This window comes from Antechinus flavipes, chromosome 5 (genome assembly GCF_016432865.1).
Source record: "Antechinus flavipes isolate AdamAnt ecotype Samford, QLD, Australia chromosome 5, AdamAnt_v2, whole genome shotgun sequence".
Classification (NCBI taxonomy): Eukaryota; Metazoa; Chordata; class Mammalia; order Dasyuromorphia; family Dasyuridae; genus Antechinus; species Antechinus flavipes.
In genome coordinates, this window is record NC_067402.1 from 88,420,941 (window position 1) to 88,445,627 (window position 24,687).

A 24,687-nucleotide genomic window follows, 5' to 3' on the forward strand; every position below is an offset into this window, starting at 1 on the left:
GGAGCCAAGCAAACATCAATGTTTGCCACCAGATACTCATAATTCTTTCCAGGTTGCTCTTTCATCCTTGCTTAGCATTTTATCATCTGGCTACATAAAAGAAATAAACTCTTATTCCTTCTACACCTTTTCAAATTAATCAACTGTAGGTTCAAAGTTAAACTATAAATAAATAAAAAGACTAGTCAAAGGTAAAACTGGTTTCTTCACAATCTCCACTGCTCATTTGGAATTTAATTCATATATTGTGATTTAAATATTTCCTGCATGTCCCTAAATAAATTATATGCCTTATATTTCTTTTAGCTTCCATAATTCCATTCCACTGAAATACAGAAAGAATCTCAAGAAATAAAAATAATTGTCTTTCTCAACCTTTGTTTAAATTATCCATCATGCCTGGAATGCTCTCTCTCCTTCCTCACGTCTGCCTTTTAGATCTTTACCTTCCAAAAGAGGATCTCCTGACTTCCCCTGGGGACTTTTGGAGTTACCTTCTATCTCCTCTTTATATATGTTGCACATTCCTAATTGTTTACATATTGTCTTTCTTATTAGAATGTAAGCTCCTTAAGGGCAGAAATCTGTTTTTTGTAGGTTTTTGCCTTTCTTTGTATTCCTAGTGCTCAGTTCATAGTTGTAAGTACTTAATAAAGGTTGTTTTTTTTTATTTACTTGACTTAAATGAAAGGAGTCAGTGGAGAAACTTGAAGCTGGAAAAAAAGTAGATAAGTGAATGTCAAATTATTTATCATTTATCAAGAAATGAAATCTATTATTCAGGAAGTAGCATTCACTTTATCTAAGACTGAAGGAACAGTGTGACTATTGAGTATTAGGATAGAGTTATGTCAAGGAGGATAAGAACATTGATGGATTGAGAGGAAAGAGAGAGAGACAGAGACAGAGAGAAGGAGGCAGGGAGGGAGAGAGAGGGAGAGGGAGAGGAAGAGGGAGAGAGGAGGAGAGAGGAGGAGGAGAGGAGGAGGAGGAAGAGGGAGAGAGGAGGAGGAGGAGGAGGAAGAAGGAGAGAGGAGGAGAGGAGGAGGAAGAGGAGGAGGAGGGAGGAGGAGGAGAGGAGGAGGAGGAAGAGGAAGAGAGGAGGAGGAGGAGGAAGAGGAAGAGAGGAGGAGGAGGAGGAGGAAGAGGGAGAGAGGAGGAGGAGGAGAGAGTTGTAGTTTGATGTTGTTGTTTGTCCTTCCTTCTTGAAAAGGACATGACATCTGGCTGGGGATGCCATGACACACAAGTGAGTTGGATTTCAGTGAGGGAGGGATGGGCAAGGTCACCTGCCTCACTTTCCCCTCCAGAGCTCTCTGGGTTCAGTGGCCAGTTGTAGATGAGGATGACTGGAGATGGCCCTGGATGCAGTGGGAGATCTTAGCCATTCTAAACTAAGGTTTTTAAGAAATCTCAGTCTGACTGAGACAATCTCCATTAGGTGATGAAGGCTAAGTGGGGATGTTTGTCCTATATTCTTAAGAAGGACCATGCCACAAAAGTCAATTGGATTTAAGATAGATAGATAAATGGAGAGCACAGCTTTAAGCACTTTCTATATACCAGGTACTGTGCTAAGTGCTAGGGATACAAATACAAAGAAACAAATCAGTCCCTAGCTTTGAAGAAAGATGAAAACTGTGACATATGAAAAATGAGAGATTTAGTCGATGGATAATTAATAATTTTATTAATTATAACTAGTGAATAATTAATAAAAAGATCGACATTTGGCTGTCTCATGTAAACCAAAAGATGGATTGTGGAGGACTCTTGATACTTATTATATACCCTTGGAAGAGTGGATGCTCCTGACAAGCAAAAATCAACTCTGATTGGTTAACAATTAATGAGAGAATAGATGTTATAATGAGAAGTGGACCTATTCTAATGAGGAGCTGAGGGACTTTATTTTGATTGTTATTCTTACTAGCACCAACCTCAACCTCAGGCAATCAAGACAAAAAAGATCTTTCCCTGCCCCAATCCTGAGTGGAACACAATGGGCCAGAATTCACCTAGACTAGAATCTCTTTATCTTTTGTTCAGATTTAAGCTGTCCCTGTCCTCTGACCAAGATTCAAGAGGATATTAAATCTGTAATATTCTCTGAGAGCAGGTTTCTTGGGGGGCTTCTGGAAGCAGCCTTCGTTTCAGTTCAATATAATCACCCCAAATGCAGCCAGGAGTTTAAGTCCAAATCCTTTATTTTCTCTTTTCCTGGGGCCTGGTTAGCTTTAATAAAGGCCTATCTCTCTTTGGTTCCAATAGTTTAAGCTGCCTTCTCTGGCTTGTGAATCAATCTCCTTGACTGAATCCTGGCTGAAGCTCAGAGCTTCTAGTGGGCTTCTGTTCTAGTGAGCTTGTCTTCCTGGCCCTGAAAGCTTCTTGCTTATATGCTCCACACTGAGTATACACCAATTATTATATCACTAGGAAACCATTATTTGTTGTAGGATTAAATCAATGTTAAACTAGATTTAACCACTGTCTCCTCAATTCCACTTACTTAGCACCTTGTAAGAATCCTAATATAAATCCATTCCTATTCTTCAGAGGCTGATTTGACTTAATAGATCTCTGATAATAATGGGTTATTAAAATATAGGAAAGAAAAAATCACAAGGAGGGATAACAACATATGAAGAGGTATTGAAAGATGCAGGTTGGGAACAGATGGATAAAGGCCAGAGTGGAAATGGCATGAAACAGGAAAACAGATCCGTTTAAAATGCTCATGTTGGATCATTTCATTCTTCTGTCTTCAAGGAATATAGATGAGAGAGTCAAATTACTTGTATCACTTCTAATGTCACATATCAAACCAACAGGTAAAAGTTAACAGTGATATGGATTTTATATAAGGAAGGCCTAGAACCACACAGCAACAGAACAGATTGCTTCCTGAGACTGTGAATTTTTTATAACTAGAGGATTTAAAGTTAAAAACTAAAAAGGGAGGAAATATGGGATTGAGATTGTAAGGAGAGTGAAGAAACACCCAGAATTGTTAGTGGTTCAGCAACAAAACACTGTGCTAGAACATTAGGCCTGGATTGACATGGATTTGCTCCCAACCGCAGTTTCCCTGGATAATTTATTTGCCATTTCTTTCTCCAACTTATTTTATATACAAGGAAACTGAGGCAAATAGAGTTAAGTAACTTGACACAGAGCTAGCATGTATCTGAGGCTGAATTTGAACTCAGGTACCACCTATTTATCTGCTGCCCTATTTACTTAGACATGGTATAAGGTTATTTTGCGCATTAAATAAGATATTATACTTGAAATTGCTTTTTTTTTAAGCTATACAAATGTATTGTGTTAGTAACTAACATTTCATCTTTTCAAAAGTCAAGATAAAGCATGCTATAGAAGATAAAAAATGCAATCTAACCATACACATTAGGAACAAGGTGATTGAAGCAGAATTAATGGATAATGGAATAAAGATAAGTAGTGAGGGAGAGGATAATGAAATCCCTGGAGATTTGCCCTGAAGTATTCCTTCTCCTAGCATCCTTTAAAAAATCTTTCCCGTAGATCTATATTAAAATAATACTACAAGGACCGAGACTAATGAAAGTAGTCAATTAATAGGGAACAGCAAGACATTAAAATACTCCCTTGGAATCACAATGAATGGCAGGTCAGAGAGTCATGGAATCTTAGCAAGGAGCCTCTCTCCAAGCCCAAGTCATTTAAAACAATGAATAACCTCTGGCCGAGAGAGAGAGGAAACTGATAATGGACGGAGGAAGATGGTTTTTGATCCTACGATAGTAAAAGAAAATTTGGCACCTCAGGGTTACTTCTTTCCTCTACAGGAGTCATTTGTCAAGTAGCCTGATGCACTTCTTGGCTTTTGGTAAAGTAAAGTTGTTATGCCAGGAGCAAAACTGGAGCAAGACTTCAGACAAAAGACCTGGGTTCAAATTTCAGGCCTGACATTTACCGGTTTTGTGACCATGGGCAAGTAACTTAATCTCTCTGTGTCGGGGAAAGAAGGAAGGAGGGAGGAAGAGAGGGAGGGAGGGAGAGAGGAAGGAAGGAAGGAAGGAAGGAAGGAAGGAAGGAAGGAAGGAAGGAAGGAAGGAAGGAAGGAAGGAAGGAAGGAAGGAAGGAAGGAGGAAGAGAGGGAGGGAGGGAGGGAGGGAAGAGGAAAGTAAAGATTTTAGAGTTGTAAACTGTAATTCAGGAAACTGAGGCAGGCATTAACTTGCCCAGGGACAGCTAATAAGTGTCTCAGGCTAGATTTTAACTCATGTCGTCCTAACTCCATACCCAGGACTCTACTGTGCCAACTACTTGCCTCAAAAATAAATAAATAATTTGTGGAAATTTATGGGAATAATTATATTTGTTGAACAGTCTTTCTCGGATCTGCTTTGAGGAAATGCATGATAAATGCTTATCTGACTGAGGAAACGACTTTGTAAACTTTGAAGTGATGATACCATATGAATTTGATAGAATTCATTGTGTATGTCATAAGAAATGATAAAAGGAATGGTTTCAAAGAAACCTGAGATGATTTTAAAAACTAATTCAGAGTGAATGGAATAAAACCAGGAGAACAATTTATACAACAGCATAAAAATAAACAACTTAAAAAGTCTGATCAACACAATGAGCAATCATAATCATAGAGAACAAATGATGAAGCATTCCACCTACCCTTACAGAGAGGTGAAGGCCTTAGAATGCAATCTGAAATGTATATTTGTGTGTCTATGTATGTATATATATATATATGTATATATATAGTATATATATATATACATATTATATCTGTATATATATATATACGTATATATATACATGTGTATATATACATACACACATATATATACAGAGAGAAAAAATCAAGATAGGAATTCATTGTATATGACTATATATTTATTACAAGGATTTTTTTTTTCCTTTTATTTCCAAAGGTGGAGAGAGATTTTTTTTAAGATTTTTATTCATTGAAAAAAAAAATGTCAAAATTTCAAAAACTGAAAGTTCTATATAATAAATGTTACCTATATAAATGGGAGCTATTATTAACCTCTTCAAGTCTCATTTTTCCCTTCAGTTAAATGAATGAGATATTTGTACTACCTACTTTACAAGGTTATTCTTTATAAATATTTTATAAACCTTTAAGAACCACATAAATGTGAATTATTATGTTTATGCAGGAAATGGGGGACAATGGCCTTTATTTAGAACGGTATATAGTACACATTCCAAGTCTGCTTCTAAAGGAATATATTCCAACATTCACAAGCAGGAACAGTGCCTAGCCATAATGCAATACAGGAGGATTCTTTCCCAGGTACCAGAGTAGAAGAATAAAAAAGGTGGGAATTTTTTTTTTAATGAAGGTGGAAAGATGCAAATAGAGATTGAAAAGCCCTGAATGTAAAGCAGAGACATTATTGTGATGGATAATAAGCAATACATAATCATGACAATCCCCTTTGATATTAATTATAGTTATAAGAGGGACTGATCAATAAGGACAGTTCTTATAATCCTATATGAAGTTCATTGGTATATTCAGCTGATGCAATCCCCCATGTGGAAGAAACTATGGAATCTTTTTCTAGGTTTGTCTTCCTAATGACATGTTAATGAAAATTCTTTAGACAGATTTTGGAGCATGAAAAGGAATTCTGTAACACCTGATGAGTGTCAGGCAGCCTGTTTGATATTCTGCACTGGTGGAATTGAAGGGCACCTTCCAAAGGTGTCACCTTTGAACCTGTGCTCTAAGTCTTACTCCTTCAATGACTATACGTCATAATCCACAAAGGGCCTTGTCCCTCTGAGACCAAGTGGGCCCATGAATATGGACGGTATTCTTTGCCTGCCTTGACATGTGTTATTTCATTTTAGATGAAGAACATTAATTTGGATTTTCCAAACCTGTGAGTTTCTAAAGATAAAGAGAACAAGCCTCCAGCTTCCAAGAGTCCACAAATTGAGTATATACTGCATTTTGCATACAACTATCACTGATTCCACAAGGGTTCCTTTTTTGGAAGTAGTCTAATAGTATTTAAGATAAGGATTTGTTGACACTAATGCTACATTTGGACATGAATTTTGTAGGATCCATGCTTTGTAGAAATTGTGCTAAATTTGAATCTACTCCCTCCAGAGATCTAAGTGGAACAGAGTAGAGTGTCTCCAAAGTGGTGAGGGAAGAAGAAATGTTTGTACTCTGTCTATGCTTTACCTCTGATGGCTAACAGTGGAATAAATCATATCCAGAATGTCTCTGTCTTATATTTAAGGCCCTCTTCAAAAAACACCATTAGAGAAGAAATATCCCAAACCCTTCAAGGGTATCCCTAGAATCCAATGAGGTAAATGTAGTAGTCTGGTGCTCCAAAAATTGCTTGATATTAGGCCTATATAGTGATTATTTTGATATTCATAACAGCCCTATGATACATGGAAGATATGTATGTTTATCCCTAAAGCAAACTTAAAAAAAAATTTCCTGTTACAGCTGGTTAACAATTGAAATTTCATTATCAAGAATAACACCTTTCTTTCCACAGTTAGAATGCAAATACCCCTCAGGAGAGAACACAGTGACTTAAATCCACAGAAATATGTGATATCAGACCCTTTCCAAAGTACAGATTTATGTTTTTTTTATAATTTCATATGTGATTTCTTCATTATGGATAGGGAAAAGAAAGAGAACCTAGAACTCAAGAAGTTTAAAAAACAAATGAAAAAAAAATTTTTGTTGTTTTGAATGTAATCGGGGCAGGAGGATACAAAATAAATAAATAAATAAAGTACAGAATACAGATTTAATTGGCTATTCTTGAAGAACTTGAAAGAGAAAAAGCCAGAAACCATATCAAGGGGATTACTAAAGTCTGGAGTCAGCACCGCTTTCCTGACCTTCCTACCTCTAGGACCCTGTTTTTTTACTGTAAAGACTTAGGATGCAGAGTTTTAAAAGGACTTAGAAATCTTCTAGTCAAACTCTCAATTTTGACGATTCAGAACTAAGTCTCAGAGATAGGTGACCTGAGATCACATAGATATTAACAGCTGAAACTCAAACCTAGCCCCTCTAACTTCAAATTCAATATTCTTTCCTATGCACCATGCTGCCATCCTTTTTATCCAAGAACAAACAAAATCTCATCTGATAATCTCACTTTCCCTTTTTAAATAAGACAGCAAACCCTCTATGGGGAGAGACACTCTTGAGCTCCATATAAAGGCATCTAACAGCAAAATTCACGTGGCACACTGAGAACTTGCCAGGCTGCCATCTTGCCAGTCCTACCTCTGAAGCTACTAATCCCAACTTTTGCTTTCTTGGCCCACTGCAACTCTACCTGTTCTGTGATCTCCTCCCCCCTACCAGATCTTATTCTGTCTCCTTACTTCATTACTATACTCTGTGACTCAATATGTCTTTCCCAAATGCAACTGAGTGAATGAATGCCAAACATTTGTTAAGTTTTCACTATACACTATGTATTATAACAGCTAGTATTTGTGCATATACAAAATTGGGTATATACAAAATACAAATATACAAAATTAAATACCTACCCTCGGAGAGCTTGCGTTCAGTGAAAGGGACAGCACATGCAGTAAAGTAGTAGCCAAGGAAGGGGAGTCTTAGCTGAGAATTCACAAGGATAGAGGATAGAACAATCATTCTCACAGAAATAAATGAAATCCAAAGGCACTCTATTGATTTTGATAGTCTTATCTACTGGCTATTTTATTTTTGCTACCCAATCAATACAAACTAAGTTCCCTATGGCCACAGATTGGTTTTTGCTTTGTCTCTGTATCTATAACATAGTCTAGAGAGACAGTGTTGTAGCGCGTGCTTTATGATTTTGGGCAAATCACAACCTCTCAGTGCTCTTAGGGAATTCCTTAAGACTGTAAGTTATACAGCATCATTGTGCGATAATCAACTTTGATATTGGCTCTTTTCAGCAATACCATGATTCAAGATGATTCTGAGATACTCACATCCTAAAAAAGAATTATGGAATCTGAATGCAGATGAATCACAGTATTTTTACATTTTGTTTTTCCTTTCTCATGCTTTTTCCCTATTATTATGATTTTTCTTTCACATGTATAATCTATGTGTTTAATAATAATTATGCTATATATAACCTGTATCAGAGTGATGTAATAGGACTCTGTATCCCCCTGATCTTTGGAAGGATGATCAGGTTTTTCTGGGTTGGAAAAACCCTGAATCTCAACCCCTTGGGCCTGTGGGAAAATTCCTGAAATGATCCCCAGCATCTACGGGATACTCTCACCTCCAATTGATCTGGGAATCAATTTGACCTGAGAAACAATTACCAAATTTGATTTGGAAATTAGTCCCTCAAATTGCTCCCTAGCCCCAAGTCAGAGAAAGCTAAATAAAATCAAAACTCTGTACCCCAATCTTTGCTATCTTCCTAATCAGAAAGGGGCCCACTGAGAGAAAGAGCTTCACAGGGAAAATAAACCCATTTTTGCCAAACCTCCCTTGGAGACTGGGACTGCAAATTCTTTCACAAAACCTGTGACACCAGCTGGTAACTCCCATCACTGTTAAGGTATCTCACCCCTCAACAAGACTACTTAGTGTCTTGGAGAGTGGGGAACAGAAAAAGGGAGGAAGAAAAATTTGGAACTCAAAATCTTACAAAAATGAATGTTGAAATTTTTCTCTATAAGTGGGAAAAAATACTAAGTGCAAAAACAAACAACAAATAAAAACATTAAAAAGACTACAAATTATGGAGAATGTGTCAACCCCCCAGTGGAAGCAGTATTTTCTTCCTAGAAGTCTCTTATGCTAGTGAAACAATATATAGCATCTAGCAAAGATTTTCAAATAGTAGGAACTGATCTCTTGCTTATTGAATTAATGCTTCATACTCCTTGAATTAAGATAGTAATTGGTTCACCTGCTGACTTAATTTTCCCCAGCTAATTTCAGCCCACTCTGCTCCAAAGTGACAAAAGGGAACGGAGGGACTGGGCTCCATTGTATGGTGGCTAGGAAAGGTTTTAGTTGAGGAGAGAATAAAAAAGAATAAAAGGAACGGAGATACTGTAACATCTGATTTTCTCTGCCTCAGTTTCCCTGAATTATTGTGCCTTGGTTTCCCTGAATTATTATGCTATGCCTTTTTATGGCCACCTTGACTTCCTTACCCCATTAAGCTCTGGCCACTCTCACATTCAAGTGAGTCATAAAACTCCAGATGGATAATCTCAAATGCTTGCTGGAATTTGCCCCTCAGACTCCTGTCTCCTGCCCTTGACCTTCTTCTTGACCCCCAACCTGTCAGAACTAAATTATGATCCTTTCCTGAAATTATGGCTCGTCCACTCACCTAGTGCTTTGCTCCCCCTTACCTTTGTTTCCCTGATAGTTGGAGGCCTATAAAAGTCTCTGGAATTAATTGCTCACTGCAGGATGCTTTGAGACAAGAGCCCCTTTTCAGCCAGCTGGGGGTTGGACATCTCTTGGACATTAGTCCTGTTTGATCACTAGCCCAAATCCCCCACTATTAAAATATTTAAAATTAATTTGTCTTGCCTCAATTTCTCCAGCATTATAATACCAAAGAAAAACTATCTCTTTCATAACTTTCTTGTGCACTGGTACTATTTGGAATGGTGAAGACCATGCCTGAAGGAACATATTAAGAATTTACTCTTCTTTTCTTTCCTCCTATTGGCTTCCCATGGATTAATACCAGCCCTTGAGCTCAATTCTGAATCCTCATGGACTTTATCCCCAAGTCCAGGTTTCTGGCATTCTGCTCCCTTCATTTGCTAAGCAAGTTATTCTAAAACAGAAACAAGACTGGTGGGTGACCTTGCTCAAAACAGAGAGCACACTAGGTCTTTTTATAGAGAAATGGATTTTAGAAAAGATTTTAATATTTCCATCTGTTCTCACCATTAGAACAATTCGAATTAGTATTCTAGAATACTAATATGTCTAGGGTGTCTCTTGTTTCTTTTTTTTTCCTCTTGTTCCTTTCCTCTTGTATGAATATCTAGAAAGTTTAGGGAAGGGAGATTTGGGAGGTTGGGGAAAGGAAAGGGTAGAAAATTGGGCTGGAACACTATATAACTCATAAATTGGAGAGCATAGCTACTTACCTCCCATGCCAGCCACTCTTAAGGGATCTTTCTGAATGGAAGGAATCATTCGTCTCTCAGTTCCTATCCCCAAAAGCCTCCTTTTTCTCAACTTATTACAACAGAAACAAACCAGGCTGGGATTTGGTACAAAGACTGTTAAAGTCAGGTTCATAATGAGCATGGGGATCTAGCTAAAAGGTGTCCTTTTAAGTATCAGAGAGGTAATCTAGGATAGCAGATAAATTTCTGAACTTCCAGTCCAGAAGACCTGAATTCCAATCCTCTATTAATTATTAACTGTGTGACTCTAAGTAAGTTGTTTAATTTCTCTAAGGCCCAGGAAATATTCATTCCTGTAGTACTTTGCTCAATAGGGTTTTTGTGAGGCTGAAATGAAATAGTATATAGAAACTATTTCTCCTCTTCCTCTTCTTCTTTTTCTTCCTTCTCTGCATATTCCATAACTAATTCTACAATCCATTTATATAAAATCTCTTTTTAAACCTTGAAATGGGCTTTATTGGAAGAAGAAGTAAAGAGGGGTCCATGGTGATGGCAGGGAAGAAAAGGGCAGATTAAGAATCACTTTACAAGCATTGTCTCATTTCATCTTCACAACTCTGGCAGATGAATAGGTGCTATTATTCTTCCCACTTTTCAAACAAGGGAACTGAGGAGGACAAAGGTGAAATAACTTGTACATGGTGAGTCACACAACCAGTGAGTATCTGAGGCTGGATTTGAATTCAGGTCTTCCATATTTCTTGTCCCACACTCTACTGAGACATCTAGCTGTGGCTGATTATAAGAATAACCTTAATCTCTAAGAATTTCATGATATTATTTTGCAGACCTGATAACCTAAAGTCAATTTGTGTGTCCCTTTAACCTCCTCCTTCAGGGTTCTATCTTCCCAAAATAAAACTAAGAGCTCAAAAATCCATGATTCAAATATGCTGTACATGACAAAATCTCCTTGCAGCTGACCATCACAACCCTCACCTTGCTAGTATTTGCTACATAAGGAAAACTATAACCCAATCAACTCCTTTCCCTTATTCACAATTTCCCTCAGGTAAAGTCTTAAGGTACACCTGACAAGCATGGCTCCAAACTGGCCAAGTCATCCCCTCTCTCCCTGCTCTTCATACCATCTCTGAACAGCCCCCCAACACAGCCTCTCCTCAGTCCTATAGTACTTTGCTTCCACTATCAATCTTACTTCAGTAGACAGCCAGAAAACTTTTTTTCCCTTAATCACTGCTCCCAGGCTAGTATCTTAGATTCCAAAATTACCAACAGCAACCTGGAGGCTACCTGTTGATCCTCTGTAGTGTCCCCTTAGAGAACACGGATTCTTGCCCTTTTTCTTTCAGTTTACATCTTCCTGACCTGACAAAGAACACATTACATTTTTTCACCATTTAAAAGACTGGTACAAATTTCATTTGCTCTTCATGTCTTATGATGACCCATTTGCTCAAGGAGTCTGACAAGGATTTGGGGGGCCCTCTGAGGCCCTATTGCCCACAGGAAATGAGCCTTAGTCTTTGGCTTTTTTCATTCTAGGTGAAAGAAATAAAGTCTTTTCCACCTTTTGGGTTCAAAAGGATAGGAAGACACCATGACATCTCAACATTCCAGAATATCAAGGGTTTTCCAGTGTCCCAAACTGGGTTTTAAAGCCAGCCCAATATTGATATTCCAAGGAACAAGACTGACATTTTGACTCAGACCAGTGGAAGTGGGAAGGAAACTCATCCAACAGTCATGTCACATCTCGACATCTACTTGATGGAAGTATTTAAGCTCATTTTAAAATCTTCTAACAGAGATTGAAAGATATAAGGGAAATATGCACCAAAATGTTTGTATATTTCTCTGGCTGCATTTTTAAGTACATTAAAAACTAAAAATGAATATATAAAGGAATATCATAGAATCATAATATGCTAAGACCATAGGACTTATGAATTTTAGAGATGTGAGAAGAAAATGAGAACCAGATAGTTTAAGTGACTTGCTCTCTCTGCTACCTGCTTTAGTCAGTCAATATTTTCTGTTTATGTTTGGTAATTCCCCACTCTCATCAACAAGAAGACTCCTTGGATAAGACTAAATTGATTTCTATCCCAAAAATTTATTTCCCTTTTCTTTTTCACCTCCTCCCTACTACCCAGTCTCAAGCACAGAATCCCCTGAGCAGGGCAGCCTTACAAATAAGAAAAGGCAGCTGCCCATGTAGTGTGATTTAAGGAGAAGATGTTTCTCCCCAAGGGCTACCTGTTTTCCTAACACATAAGATTCCACTAATCTAAGACAGATTCCTTCATTCTACAGGGAGAGAAGAGACTTAAATCACATAAATATATGTTCCCTCAGATCTTGGAACACAGTGACCTATATTCACAATTAAATGTTAAGGAATGAAATCTAATTCTTTCCTGGTAGCAAATTTTGATTCAAGAAGAAGCAGAGAGAGCATTTAGGTATTGGATGCCTTCAAGAGCTGAGGCAATGGATCACAGAAATAGGGAAAGATTCTGGCACCAAAGACAAATTTTGTCTAGTTCACAACTTTACCAAAGGTAAATGTTCTGTACACAGAACCTCCTAAGTCTAGAATTTTCACTCTAAATTTTTCCTTTGTTCAGTACAAAAAAATAAAGTTTCTTCTATTGAGGTTTCCAAGGGGGTAACAAGACAAGAACAAAAGGACATAAGAGTTTCAGGCATTAGAAATGTTGGACAAATTAAACTAATAGAGATTCTTTTCTTCTTGTCTACTCCACAACATCATTTTCATAGGGTAAACAAGAAGAGAAAACATCTTCAAGGAAATTCGATTAGCATAGGAAACCCATATACAATACAAGGTGGTCTATGAAATTAAATAATTGCACAGCATGACAAATATGGAAATATATTTAGAAGAATTGCACATGTTTATCCTGAATTGGATTGCTTGCTATTTATAGAAAAGGAGGAAGAAAAATTTGGAACACAATGTTTTGCAAAGGTGAATATTGAAAACTATCTTTGCATGTATTTGGTAAAATAAAAAACTATTAAAATTAATTTTTTAATTAAGTAATAAAATGCAAGGTGCCAACTAATATACAATATTAAGTCCATTGGCCTAGGCATTGGAAAACCTAGGTTATAGTCATGGCTCTACTACAGAGACAGACAGACATTCAGACAGACAGAAACAGAGAGAGAGAAACAGAGAGACAAAGACAGAGATTAAGAGAAAGAGAAGGAATTGAAGCTATTTTGGAAAGGAGATAGAACAAGCAAAAGTCCAACAAATATAGAGTGTTAAGGGGTGGTGAGGAGATATTTGACTCTGGTGTAGCAGAAAGAAATGCTGCAGCCTAGACAAAGAATGAGATAATCCTTTTAAGGGGATCAATTCAGTGAATAGAAACTGAGCTATCTCTTTAAGAGATGCAATCATTGTTGGATAAAAATTGAGCAACACAAAGTCTTAATGCTGTTTCAAAGCAGTTCCTCTGGGGATTAGAGGAAATGTTGTTGATGATTTTGGAGGAAAATTAGATCTGAACTATCTAAGGCTACTTTTCTAGAGAAGAAGAGCTATTACAGTGTTGCTTCATAGGGATTTGACAGAAACCCATCTAAACTGTTAGGAGATCACTATAAGAGGATGAACTTGATTATCTTTATTTCAAGCTTTTGGCATCTTGTCCAATATGTTTCTTGACTCCAGAGACTAGTTTGTCATTCATTCTTGATTCTACAGTGGTTAATACAATGTAGACACTTAATAAATGCTTGTTGATTTGAATTATCATTTGTGAGTGAATCTCAGTTAAAAGGTAAGTTCAATAACTTTGGGTAGAATAGGATATCAATTCAATAAGGGAATTGGACTAGAATAATAATAATAGCTAGCATTTTATAGTATCTCCATGTCAGCCACTATGGTAAGGGCATTAGAAATATTATCTCATTCAATCCTCATAATCCCGGAGCATAAATGCTAATGTTATATTGTTTTTTTCAGAGATTAAGTGACTTGCCCAGGATCATACAGCTAGTACATGTCTGAAGTCAGATCTTCCAAAGTCAGGGCTCTATCAACAACTATCTATTTGCCACAGATAGCAATTAACAAGAGGCCTAAGAAAATAAAGGGCAAAGAAGTCATTAGCCACCAAGGTATGGCAAGGCAGAATTATAAAGGAGTTAGGGCCCTAATAAACAACAGCTATTGTGACACTTATCAAGTGGACTACCCCCCCAAAAGGAGTTAGCCATAACAAGGAAAAAGACATTATGAGAGGGGATTACCCCTTTGGATGGCTAACCCTAAAAAGGAGGTGCTAGTAGATTCTTTTATAGGGGAAATATAACCTTGTGGGGTTGATATCATAATTTGGCTTTCTGATTGATTGCAGTAACTGTGAGGTTCTGATGATATTGTCTTTGCCAGGAATAAAGGCCTACTTAAGAATAAAAGGCCCACTTAAGGCCCAGATGAACCTATCAGTGGTCCTCCCTGTTTGGCTCAGGGAGTAGCAGGACTTCCAAATTATAGACAGTAATTCAGGCTTTGTCTGTCAGTGCTACTCAGGACCTCATCCAGGGCCATCTCCAGTCATCCTGATTTATAGCTGGCCACTGAACTCAGGTGGCTCTAGAGGAGAAAGTGAGGCTGGTGACTTTCAACAGGCCTTCTTCTATTAAATTCAATTCACTTGTATGTCATGGTATCACTTTCCTGTTAGTTTTGGACAACAACAAAAGACTGCTTCTTATACCCTTCAGTGCCTTAGCTTTCTGGGTCTTTCTGTTCCTTTTAATGTTCCAACTCCTTCAAACCCCCAATACTATTCTGCTTTTTTTCTTATTATTATCAAAACCTATTTTCACAAAAAGAGCTAATAAGCTACACTGATAAGACTTCAAAAGTAGAGGTTCTTAACCTTTTCCTGGTCATGAACCCTTTTAGCAGAAAAAATTCATAGGATTAAAAAAGAAATAAATTATATTGAAATGCATGTGTCAATATATTTTTTAAAAGTTTATTGACCCCAGGTTAAGAATCTCTGCTTTAAAGTATCTACATTGGGGAGACAGAAGAGAGTTGGCGGGAGAAAAAAAAGGGAACGTTATCTTTTGACATAATAAGTCAAGAAACAAAGCTCCAATTGCCAGAGAACTCAGTGGGGAAGGAAGGATTGGTGACTTTTTTAAAAATAAAAATATCCTCTTCGCCCCTGAAATCACATAAATTTGGCCCTATCTATTCCACTTTCCATTAGGTCTGCCTCTGCCTTTGCCTTCACTTACTGAGAAAAGACCTAAGAGAAATGAGAAGCAAAGGACAGAGATTTATGAGGCTGAAAAGACCCTGGGAGAAGATTTTCAGAGGGCACACTGAAGGTTAGGAACAAAGGAAAAAAAGACATTTAAGTCAGATGTAGTAGGGAGTATATCTAGAAAATAGAGATGATGTCCAAAGTGGCACAGAATCCTAAACAGTGCTACCAGCTCTCCCTCCCAACTGGGGAACCAGAGCTTTGGCAGGAAGTCCTTTCTCACAGGCAAATCAGCTGAAGACAGACATTCTGTGCTTTGGAAGCAGCCCAGCTCCTTCCCAGGAAGGCAGATTACAGCAGTAGTAATGGGACCTCGGGACCATTAGGCACTCCTCCAGTCCCGAGATGAGCATGTCCATGGCATATGTACAGTAGCAGGGAGGTAATGGCATCCTCCTTCCTGGGAGGCCCATTACTGCCAGATCCCACATCTGTCTTCTCACTAATGTCACCCCAAAGCCCCTGGGCAGAAATGCCATCCTCCCCCTTTGTTTTACCTCAGATGCTCTGAAATGCAATTACCCCACACCCACCTCCCATCCCCCCAAATGGGCAACTCTCTTCCAACAGTAATGGTGACACAAAGAAAGCCAAGCTCCCAGAAAGCAGCAAAAGAGTATTATTGCTAGACCTCATCTGTCTGACTTGGACTCCTAATTGCCTAGGTCTTACCACTTACTGCATGAGAATCATGTCATCAGCAATCTCCTCAGTCTCAATCTCTTTAAATGAATAAACTCCCAGCTTTGGTAGGCAAGCTAAAGGGTCCAATTGCTTCAACTAGAAGCTTACTTTTTACCTAGTACAATAATTCCTAAGTTTGTGTATGAAATTTTTTTTTAGGATTTCAACATATTTCACTTTCTTTGTACACCAAATATTTTATTTTACATATTTTAAAATATTACCAAAAATAAATAAACCATTATTTTTAAACGGGTCCATAGCTTTCACCAGACTACAAAAAGGTTAAGAGATTCTGATTTAATAGAAAAAGTTCTGGGTTCCCACTGTATTTGAATCTCAACTCTACTTAATCTTTTTCTTTCTTGTTTGTTTTAAATAAGATATACCCCTTTCAGATCCATGCAAGTCATTTAATTTCTCTAAACCTTGGTTCATTTTTGTGTAAACTGAAGAGTTCAGGCCAGATGATCTCTAAGATCTCCCTCCAACTCTGAACTTATTTAGTGAACCTTTTCTTGGAGTGGGTCATGTGTGTAACTGGGGAAGCCACTTTGTTTTGCTAACAAATCATATAGTTCTGATTGTGTTTCCTCAATTATTTTAAATTATCCATCCTAGTTGAATGTGGAGATATTATAAACCAACGTCACACATGCTGAGTTCTGATACTTTATGGAGCTTTAAAACCTCCAAACATGTGTGACAACAGTTTGAGAAACATCATAAATTATCACAACTTTAAGGGGAATATGAGAGTTCCTGTCTATATTAGGGTTTAATTTTAAGGTTCCTTGTGTTTTCCTCTATTGTTTTGTTTATTCAGTTTTGACCTGCTCTGCCTTTCACCACTATTATGACCATTACCCACCTCTTGCCAATTTAGCCTGCCTTGAAAGTCTGCAACAAAGGTACATTTTTCTTCTAAGTTTAAGTTTCTCTTCTCTTTAATTATACTAATTTTCTATGGTCAGGATCTTTTTGTTGTTGTTTGCTCATTTTTCTTGCTTACTTCTTGACTTTTAACTTTATTAAAGTTGGGCTCAGCTCCAGGAGTGAAGGAAGCTTCAGAATTTTTGTGCAACTACTTCAAGGAGTAAATTTCCAAGGTGAAATGATTTAAGGAAAGGTGTATTTACTACTCTTAATAGAGTGTGCTCTGGTTTGTGGGTGACCACAAATACTCTTTTTTGCTCTATGATGTGACCAGAGTCCCTAATCCCCTTGGAGCCACAAATTGAGGTGCTTTTGTTCCACCTCATTATCTAACTGAGACTAAGGATTGTAACTTGAAGATGGGCAATACAATAGAGTTCTACATCCAGAGGTAGCAAAGGGATGGTCGTAATGTCCTTTTAACCAGGTGTCTGACCCCCAAACAGCCGTCTGTGGGCCATGAATTCCAAAAGCAGCCATGTTGATTCAATCACTCCTCAAGGTTTGCTGTTGGAATGGCCCTAGAGCAATAGACCTTTTCTGGAAATCTTCTAAGTTACCTTGAGCTGAAAATTTGTTTTGTTTTTTCCATTTATGGGTTCTGCCTCTCTAGAATTTGTTTTGAAATATTATTTAAAGTTGTTTGGAGGGAATTTGGTAGAGCTCAGGGAAATCCTGCCTTTTTTATGATATCTTGATCCCACCAAAGGTACAAATGAAGCATTTCATTTGGGACAAACTTCCCACAATAAAGAATTCATTTTAATCAAAAAATTCAGTAGTAGTAAAGCCACTATTCACCTATGCCTAGATTCACATTCACAGAAAGCCCCCAGATCTGCTGTTCCACTCCAGTTTTTTTGCTTCCTCTTAGTTTTATCCTGGAGCTAATTTGTTACATTTCCTTACTACCATTTCAATTCTCAAATGCCTCCCAGAAAAAAAAAGGAATCTCAAAAGGGGCTTCTTATAGGCCTTATGAAGTCTATATGTAACTAGGGAAAAGGAAATGTACTTCAACTCCTTTTAAACTAAATTCCTAACTTTCTTCTACAGGGAATATTTTCCACCATCTCTAGTGTCTTCCTTCTAATTATTTCCTATTTATCCTATGGTTTATTTGTGCATATTTGTTTATATATACTTGTTTAAGACTGTCTCTCCCATTACATAGTGAGCTCCTTAAGGATGGGGATTGTTTTTTGCCTTTATTTTTGTCCCTAGTGTTTAGTACAGTGCCTAGCACATAGTAGGTACTTATTTTTATTGTTTACTGAATGACTGCTTTATTGACCTTTACTGGCTGAGTGTTTTAAAACTTTCCATAGATGGCGGAGAGGAGGCTCACAGTTGCATAAGCTCCGCGCTTTCTCTCACTATCCACTTCATTACAAGCCTCTGAATCAATGCTTGACTGAAAAAAACCCACAAATAGTTACCAAGAGAAGCCATCCTTGAGATCCGCCAAGAAAGGTCTGTCTTTACTGGAGGGCTGGGGCGGTTTTAGATCGGGCGCAGGCGGCGGGCAGCAGCAGTGAGAGCACGGGAGCAGACTGGAGAGGGGGTGGAGAGTGATCGTAGCCGTTTCTGCGGGGAGAGCTTCGCTACAGGTTTGGATAATTTCCTCCGGCAGCAAGTCAGCAGCCCAGCAGAGAAGCTAAAAACACCGGGGCTGAAGAATACAACTGCAAACAGCTGGAGTCTCTCAGGACCTGCCCCCCCCCTTCCCCCCCCTCAGTGACTCAGCACGCTTTGGGATCTCAGAGCGCAGGCGCAGCACAGTCCTGCTAGTGCCTCACTGCTGCCACCTGCAGTCTGTAGAGGAAGCTCGATAACACACCCAGCCCCCCCCCCCAAAGAAAGACTCCAGTTTTTTCTGTTTTTCTTTGGTAGTTTGTCTCTGATTAATAGACAGAATGAGCAAGAAGCTGAAGAGGACTTTAACTGTGAAAATGTTTTCCCAGTTTGTTGCTTCCCTTCTAATCTTGTTTGCATTAGTTTTATTTGTACAAAGGCTTTTTAATTTGATGTAATCGAAATTTTCTATTCTGTGATCAGTAATGGTCTCTAGTTCATCTTTGGTCACAAATTTCTTTCTCCTCCACAAGTCTGAGAGATAAACTATTCTATGTTCCTCTAATTTATTTATAATCTCGTTCTTTATGCCTAGGTCATAGACCCATTTTGATCTTATCTTGGTATATGGTGTTAAGTGTGGGTCCATGCCTAATTTCTGCCATACTAATTTCCAATTATCCCAGCAGTTTTTATCAAATAATGAATTCTTTTCCCAGAAGTTAGGGCTTTGGGTTTGTCAAACACTAGATTGCTATAATTGACTATTCTGTCTTGTGAGCCTAGCCTTTTCCACTGATCCACTAATCTATTTCTTAGCCAATACCAAATGGTTTTGGTGACTGCTGCTTTATAATATAATTTTAGATCAGGTACAGCTAGGCCACCTTCATTTGATTTTTTTTTCATTAATTCCCTTGAGATTCTCGACTTTTTATTGTTCCATATGAATTTTGTTGTTATTTTTTCTAGATCAATAAAATATTTTCTTGGAAGTCTGATTGGTATAGCACTAAATAAATAGATTAGTTTAGGGAGTATTGTCATCTTTATTATGTTCGCTCGGCCGATCCAAGAGCACTTAATATTTTTCCAATTATTTAAGTCTGACTTTATTTGTGTGGAGACTTTTTTATAATTTTGCTCATATAATTCCTGACTTTCCTTTGGTAGATAGATTCCCAAATATTTTATGGTATCAACAGTTATTCTGAATGGAATTTCTCTTTGTATCTCTTGCTGTTGGGTTTTGTTGGTGATGTATAAAAATGCTGAGGATTTATGGGGATTTATTTTGTAGCCAGCTACTTTGCTAAAATTATGAATTATTTCCAATAGCTTTTTGGTAGAATCTCTGGGGTTCTCTAGGTATACCATCATATCATCTGCAAAGAGTGATAGTTTGGTTTCCTCATTGCCTACTCTAATTCCTTTTATATCTTTCTCGACTCTTATTGCCGAGGCTAGTGTTTCTAATACGATATTAAATAATAATGGTGATAGTGGGCAACCTTGCTTCACTCCAGATCTTACTGGGAAAGGTTCCAGTTTTTCCCCATTGCATATGATGCTTACTGATGGTTTTAAATATATGCTCCTGACTATTTTAAGGAAAAGTCCATTTATTCCTATGCTCTCAAGTGTTTTTATTAGGAATGGATGTTGGATTTTATCAAATGCTTTTTCTGCATCTATTGAGATGATCATGTGGTTTTTGTTTGTTTGGTTATTGATATAGTCAATTATGCTAATAGTTTTCCTAATATTGAACCAGCCCTGCATTCCTGGTATAAATCCTACTTGGTCATAGTGTATTATCCTGGTGACAATTTTCTGTAATCTTTTTGCTAATATTTTATTTAAGATTTTAGCATCAATATTCATTAGGGAGATTGGTCTATAATTTTCTTTCTCTGTTTTCAGCCTACCTGGTTTAGGTATCAGTACCATATCTGTGTCATAAAAGGAGTTTGGTAGGACTCCTTCAATCCCTATTTTTTCAAATAGTTTATATAACATTGGAGTTAATTGTTCTTTAAATGTTTGGTAGAATTCACATGTAAATCCATCTGGTCCTGGGGATTTTTTCTTAGGGAGTTGATTGATAGTTTGTTCTATTTCTTTTTCTGAGATGGGACTGTTTAGGATATTTACTTCTTCCTCTGTTAGTTTGGGCAAGCTGTATTTTTGGAGGTATTTTTCTATTTCATTTAAGTTGTCGAATTTATTGGCATAAAGTTGGGCAAAGTAACTCCTAATTATTGCTCTAATTTCCTCTTCGTTAGTGGTGAGTTCTCCCTTTTCATTTTTAAGACTAACAATTTGATTTTCCTCTTTCCTTTTTTTAATCAGATTTACTAAGGGTTTGTCTATTTTGTTGGTTTTTTCATAGAACCAACTCTTAGTTTTATTAATCAATTCAATAGTTTTTTTACTTTCAATTTTATTGATCTCACCTTTTACTTTTAGAATTTCAAGTTTAGTGTTTGACTGGGGGTTTTTAATTTGTTCCTTTTCTAGCATTTTTAATTGCAAACCCAATTCATTGACCTTCTCTTTCTCTATTTTATACAAATAGGCCTCTAGAGATATGAAATTTCCCCTTATTACCGCTTTGGCTGCATCCCATACATTTTGGTATGATGTCTCATTATTATCGTTTTCTTGGGTGAAGTTATTAATTATGTCTATGATTTGCTGTTTCACCCAATCATTCTTTAGTATGAGATTATTTAGTTTCCAATTATTTTTTGGTCTACTTCCCCCTGCTTTTTTGTTGAATGTAATTTTCATTGCATCGTGGTCTGAAAAGGATGCATTTACTATTTCTGCCTTACTACATTTGAGTTTGAGGTTTTTATGTCCTAATATATGGTCAATTTTTGTATAGGTTCCATGAACTGCTGAAAAGAAAGTGTATTCCTTTCTGTCTCCATTACATTTTCTCCAGAGATCTATCATATCTAACTTTTCTAGTATTCTATTTACCTCTTTGACTTCTTTCTTATTTATTTTGTGGTTTGATTTATCTAATTCTGAGAGTGCAAGGTTAAGATCTCCCACTATTATAGTTTTACTGTCTACCTTGTTCTAGAAATTGATGTGGAAAGGACATTGTACCAGAAAAAGGGTAAAGTGGGGGTAGTACATCTCATGAAGAGGCATAGGAAACCTATTATATCTGAGAGAAAGAATGGAGGGGGATGAATATAGTGGGTATCTTACTGCCTTCAGAATTGGCTTTAAGTGAAAAATCTTAAGACATATTCAATCTATGGTGAAACTTCTCCCATCTCATTGAAAAGTGAGAAGGGAAAAGTGGAAAGGGAAGGAATAAGCTAAGGGAAGGGAATACGGGAACTGGGAGGGAAAGGGGTAAGATAGGGGGAGGAACTCTAAGGCGGGGGGAGGGATACTAAAAAGGGAGGGCTGTGAGAAGCAAGGGGTGCTCACAAGCTTAATACTTGGAAGGGGGGAAAGGGGAAAGAAGGGAGGAAAGCATAAACCGGGGTTAACAAGATGGCAAGTAATACAGAATTGGTCATTCTAACCATAAACGTGAACGGGGTAAACTCCCCCATAAAGAGGAAGCGGTTAGCAGAATGGATTAAAAGCCAGAATCCTACAATATGTTGTTTACAGGAAACACACCTGAAGCGGGGAGATACATGCAGGTTAAAGGTAAAAGGTTGGAGCAAAATCTACTATGCTTCAGGTGAAGTCAAAAAAGCAGGGGTAGCCATCCTGATCTCAGATCAAGCTAAAGCAAAAATTGACCTAATTAAAAGAGATAAGGAAGGACACTATATCTTGCTAAAGGGTAGCATGGATAATGAAGCACTATCTATATTAAACATATATGCACCAAGTGGGGTAGCATCTAAATTCTTAAAAGAGAAACTAAGAGAGCTGCAAAAAGAAATAGACAGTAAAACTATAATAGTGGGAGATCTTAACCTTGCACTCTCAGAATTAGATAAATCAAACCAGAAAATAAATAAGAAAGAAGTCAAAGAGGTAAACAGAATACTAGAAAAGCTAGATATGATAGATCTCTGGAGAAAATGTAATGGAGACAGAAAGGAATACACTTTCTTTTCAGCAGTTCATGGAACCTATACAAAAATTGACCATATATTAGGACATAAAAACCTCAAACTCAAATGCAGTAAGGCAGAAATAGTAAATGCATCCTTTTCAGACCACGATGCAATGAAAATTACATTCAACAAAAAAGCAGGGGGAAGTAGACCAAAAAATAATTGGAAACTAAATAATCTCATACTAAAGAATGATTGGGTAAAACAGCAAATCATAGACATAATTAATAACTTCACCCAAGAAAACGATAATAATGAGACATCATACCAAAATGTATGGGATGCAGCCAAAGCGGTAATAAGGGGAAATTTCATATCTCTAGAGGCCTATTTGTATAAAATAGAGAAAGAGAAGGTCAATGAATTGGGTTTGCAATTAAAAATGCTAGAAAAGGAACAAATTAAAAACCCCCAGTCAAACACTAAACTTGAAATTCTAAAAGTAAAAGGTGAGATCAATAAAATTGAAAGTAAAAAAACTATTGAATTGATTAATAAAACTAAGAGTTGGTTCTATGAAAAAACCAACAAAATAGACAAACCCTTAGTAAATCTGATTAAAAAAAGGAAAGAGGAAAATCAAATTGTTAGTCTTAAAAATGAAAAGGGAGAACTCACCACTAACGAAGAGGAAATTAGAGCAATAATTAGGAGTTACTTTGCCCAACTTTATGCCAATAAATTCGACAACTTAAATGAAATAGAAAAATACCTCCAAAAATACAGCTTGCCCAAACTAACAGAGGAAGAAGTAAATATCCTAAACAGTCCCATCTCAGAAAAAGAAATAGAACAAACTATCAATCAACTCCCTAAGAAAAAATCCCCAGGACCAGATGGATTTACATGTGAATTCTACCAAACATTTAAAGAACAATTAACTCCAATGTTATATAAACTATTTGAAAAAATAGGGATTGAAGGAGTCCTACCAAACTCCTTTTATGACACAGATATGGTACTGATACCTAAACCAGGTAGGCTGAAAACAGAGAAAGAAAATTATAGACCAATCTCCCTAATGAATATTGATGCTAAAATCTTAAATAAAATATTAGCAAAAAGATTACAGAAAATTGTCACCAGGATAATACACTATGACCAAGTAGGATTTATACCAGGAATGCAGGGCTGGTTCAATATTAGGAAAACTATTAGCATAATTGACTATATCAATAACCAAACAAACAAAAACCACATGATCATCTCAATAGATGCAGAAAAAGCATTTGATAAAATCCAACATCCATTCCTAATAAAAACACTTGAGAGCATAGGAATAAATGGACTTTTCCTTAAAATAGTCAGGAGCATATATTTAAAACCATCAGTAAGCATCATATGCAATGGGGAAAAACTGGAACCTTTCCCAGTAAGATCTGGAGTGAAGCAAGGTTGCCCACTATCACCATTATTATTTAATATCGTATTAGAAACACTAGCCTCGGCAATAAGAGTCGAGAAAGATATAAAAGGAATTAGAGTAGGCAATGAGGAAACCAAACTATCACTCTTTGCAGATGATATGATGGTATACCTAGAGAACCCCAGAGATTCTACCAAAAAGCTATTGGAAATAATTCATAATTTTAGCAAAGTAGCTGGCTACAAAATAAATCCCCATAAATCCTCAGCATTTTTATACATCACCAACAAAACCCAACAGCAAGAGATACAAAGAGAAATTCCATTCAGAATAACTGTTGATACCATAAAATATTTGGGAATCTATCTACCAAAGGAAAGTCAGGAATTATATGAGCAAAATTATAAAAAAGTCTCCACACAAATAAAGTCAGACTTAAATAATTGGAAAAATATTAAGTGCTCTTGGATCGGCCGAGCGAACATAATAAAGATGACAATACTCCCTAAACTAATCTATTTATTTAGTG